This window comes from Salvelinus sp. IW2-2015, linkage group LG11, assembly GCF_002910315.2.
Source record: "Salvelinus sp. IW2-2015 linkage group LG11, ASM291031v2, whole genome shotgun sequence".
In the NCBI taxonomy this organism is placed as follows: domain Eukaryota; kingdom Metazoa; phylum Chordata; class Actinopteri; order Salmoniformes; family Salmonidae; genus Salvelinus; species Salvelinus sp. IW2-2015.
Window position 1 is genome coordinate 44,604,861 of NC_036851.1, and position 4,577 is coordinate 44,609,437.

Genomic DNA, 4,577 nt, shown 5'->3' on the forward strand with positions numbered 1-4,577 from the left:
GATAAAACAGAAAAGAGAGTAACACGAAAACATGGACATGATAGAGTGTGCCTAGAAAGGGAAGTAAGAGTGAGGGAGGAAAGGATGAGAGTCCAGATCAAACGGAGAGGAAAAGAGGATTAGAGAAGAGTTGAGACAGAGGTCTTGTTATATAGATGCAAATAACTTTTCACCATATCTTGTTTTATTGGCATGAAATACAATTTGTAGAAATTGCCAAAGCAGTATAGGGGTACAGCATTTCAGTAAATACATTACAATACAATGAGGATAATGAAATTCAGTTTATTTCAGTAGTAATAATAATAGTACATATATAATCATGTATACAGGTACAACACTACTGCTGTTGTATTGTGGAATCTTCAGTCAATACATTAAATTAAATTAAAATAAGATTATCAAAAGAAAGCATGGCAAATAAATCAACTATTTATCGCTTTCTTTCTCTTTCGCTCTCTCTTTCTTTCTCATTCTTTCTCTCTCTTTCTTTCTTTCTCTTTATCTCTCGCTCTCTTTATTTTACTCTCTCTTTATCTCTCTCTTTCTTTCTCATTCTCTCTCTCTCTTTATTTTACTCTCTCTTTATCTCTCTCTTTCTCTCTCGCTCTCTTTATTTTACTCTCTCTTTATCTCTCTCTCTCTTTCTTTCTCTCTCTTTCTTTCTCTCTCTCCCTCTCTCTCTCGCTCCCTATTTCTCCTCACCCTGTCCATCCCTCCACCAGAAACACAAGCGAGGGAGAGAATTGTATGTGTGAGAGAGGGAGAGAAGAGAGAGGCTCTCTCTCTCCATCCATTACACAAACAACTCTCACCCCATCGCTCGTGTTTCTGTCCTCTCTCCCCCCCCCGCTTCTCTCTGACTCTCTGTTTAGTTTCATATCACACCTCTTCACATTTTGCCCTGTCGAGTTTTCAGTCCAGTCATCTGCAGTGTGTCAAAAACAAAGATKAGATTTTCTCTAGTTTAGCACAAAATGGCAGATATGGCTTAGTCAGGGTCAATGGGTCACGGTCTGGCTGCTTTGTATATTGATGTGTGTGCATCACATGGTATTAATGACTTAGAACTGGTACACAGTGTGTGTGTGTGTGTGTCTGTGTGTGTGGTGTATGTGTGCATGTGTGCGCACACTGCCAGGAGTGAGTGAATCTTCTATCTTCAATCAATCAATTTCAATCAATTTTATTTTATATAGCCCTTCGTACATCAGCTAATATCTCGAAGTGCTGTACAGACACCCAGCCTAAAACCCCAAACAGCTAGTAATGCAGGTGTAGAAGCACGGTGGCTAGGAAAAACTCCCTAGAAAGGCCAAAACCTAGGAAGAAACCTAGAGAGGAACCAGGCTATGAGGGGTGGCCAGTCCTCTTCTGGCTGTGCCGGGTGGAGATTATAACAGAACTATGCCAAGATGTTCAAAAATGTTCATAAGTGACAAGCATGGTCAAATAATAATCATGAATAATTTTCAGTTGGCTCATGTGTTCATTAGTGTGTGGAATGAAGAGGAGGCCTCTGTGCAATTAGGAAACGTCTGACAGGACGTGAGAGGTCAAATGCCACTCACGTCCTGTCAGTGCAATGATGTAATGAGGTCAGAGGTAAAATGGAATGACATTTAACTGTTGGGGCGGCATTCTGCTCCCCTATCCTCCTCTCCAATGTCTGCAGTGTGCACTTGCTCGACTCCATATATTATATTGGTGTAAGGTAAGCTTAAGCTAGTGGGGGTTTACCTTATTTCTTACACCAGACCATTTCAACAATGAGGGGAAATGCAGACCAGGAAGCGGGGTAGAGAATAGGACCTCAGCTTATGGTTTTGGGAGGACTCGGGTTGTGTCCCAATATCTGAGATGGCATATTTTCCTCATCTCCTTTCCTTCRTGACCAAAAAGATCAAACTTGATCAATATAAATTCATGGAACATTGAGGACAACATACAATCTGTATTATCACATTTTGTGAGGATCGCAATTATGAGAAGTATAGAAGACGACACATTTCTGTCTAGGAATACAGAGAACTTTACACAGATTCATCTCTGGGACATGATGCTGCAGGGTGCAAACCGGTGTGTGTCTACATGGAGTCCCGCCCCTCTAGCTGTCATATGGAAGGGGTACTCTGGAGTCACGCCCCTGCTAGTCTTCATATGGAAGGGGTACTCTGGAGTCACGCCCCTCTAGTCTGTCATATGGAAGGGGTACTCTGGAGTCACGCCCCTCTAGTCTGTCATATGGAAGGGGTACTCTGGAGTCACGCCCCTCTAGTCTGGTCATATGGAAGGGGTACTCTGGAGTCACGCCCCTCTAGTCTGTCATATGGAAGGGGTACTCTGAGTCACGCCCCTCTAGTCTGTCATATGGAAGGGTACTCTGGAGTCACCCCTCTCTAGTCTGTCATATGGAAGGGGTACTCTGGAGTCACGCCCCGCTGCTCTGTCATATGGAAGGGGTACTCTGGAGTCACGCCCCTCTAGTCTGTCATGTGGAAGGGGTACTCTGGAGTCACGCCCCTCTAGTCTGTCATATGGAAGGGGTACTCTGGAGTCACGCCCCTCTAGTCTGTCATATGGAAGGGTACTCTGGAGTCACGCCCCCTAGTCGTTCATATGGAAGGGTACTCTGGAGTCACGCCCCTCTAGTCTGTCATAGGAAGGGGTACTCTGGAGTCACGCCCCTCTAGTCTGTCATATGGAAGGGGTACTCTGGAGTCACGCCCCTCTTAGTCTGTCATAATGGAAGGGGTACTCTGGAGTCACGCCCCTCTAGTCTGTCATATGGAAGGGGTACTCTTGGAGTCACGCCCCTCTAGTCTGTCATATGGAAGGGGTACTCGGAGTCACGCCCCGCTGCTCTGTCATATGGAAGGGGTACTCTGGAGTCACGCCCCTCTAGTCTGTCATATGGAAGGGGTACTCTGGAGTCACGCCCCTCTAGTCTGTCATAATGGAAGGGTACTCTGGAGTCACGCCCCTCTAGTCTGTCATATGGAAGGGGTACTCTGGAGTCACGCCCCTCTTAGTCTGTCATATGGAAGGGGTACTCTGGAGTCACGCCCCTCTTAGTCTGTTCATATGGAAGGGGTACTCTGGAGTCACGCCCCTCTAGTCTGTCATATGGAAGGGTACTCTGGAGTCACGCCCCTCTAGTCTGTCATATGAAGGGTACTCTGGAGTCACGCCCCTCTAGTCTATCATATGGAAGGGGTACTCTGGAGTCACGCCCTGCTGCTCTGTCATATGGAAGGGGACTCTGGAGTCACGCCCCTCTAGTCTGTCATATGGAAGGGGTACTCTGGAGTCACGCCCCTCTAGTCTTTCATATGGAAGGGGTACTCGGAGTCACGCCCCTGTCTGTCATATGGAAGGGGTACTCTGGAGTCACGCCCCTCTAGTCTGTCATATGGAAGGGGTACTCTGGAGTCACGCCCCTCTAGTCTGTCATATGGAAGGGGTACTCTTGAGTCACGCCCCTCTAGTCTGTCATATGGAAGGGGTACTCTGGAGTCACGCCCCTCTAGTCTGTCATATGGAAGGGGTACTCTGGAGTCACGCCCCTCTAGTCTGTCATATGGAAGGGGTACTCTGGAGTCACGCCCCTCTAGTCTGTCATATGGAAGGGTACTCTGGAGTCACGCCCCTCTAGTCTGTCATATGGAAGGGTACTCTGGAGTCACGCCCCTCTAGTCTTCATATGGAAGGGTACTCTGGAGTCACGCCCTCTGCTCTGTTCATATGGAAGGGGTACTCTGGAGTCACGCCCCTCTAGTCTGTCATATGGAAGGGGTACTCTGGAGTCACGCCCCTCTGTCTTTCATATGGAAGGGGTACTCTGGAGTCACGTCCCGCTCTTGTCATATGGAAGGGGTACTCTGGAGTCACGCCCCTCTAGTCTGTCATATGGAAGGGGGTACTCTGGAGTCACGCCCCTCTGTCTGTCATATGGAAGGGGTACTCTGGAGTCACGCCCCTCTAGTCTGTCATATGGAAGGGGTACTCTGGAGTCACGCCCCTCTAGTCTATCATATGGAAGGGGTACTCTGGAGTCACGCCCCCTGTCTGTCATATGGAAGGGGTACTCTGGAGTCACGCCCCTCTAGTCTGTCATATGGAAGGGGTACTCTGGAGTCACGCCCGCTGCTTCTGTCATATGGAAGGGGTACTCTGAGGCACGCCCCTCTCGTCTGTCATATGGAAGGGTTACTCGGAGTCACGCCCCTCTAGTCTGTTCATATGGAAGGGGTACTCTGGAGTCACGCCCCTCTAGTCTGTCATATGGAAGGGGTTACTCTGGAGTCACGCCCCCTTGCTCTGTCATATGGAAGGGGTACTCTGGAGTCACCCCCTCTCTGTCTGTCATATGGAAGGGGTACTCTGGAGTCACCGCCCCTCTAGTCTGTCATATGGAAGGGGTACTCTGGAGTCACGCCCCTCTGTCTGTCATATGGAAGGGGTACTCTGGAGGGTCACGCCCCTCTAGCTCTGTCATATGGAAAGGGTACTCTGGAGTCACGCCCCTCTAGTCTGTCATATGGAAGGGGTACTCTGGAGTCACGCCCCTCTGTCGT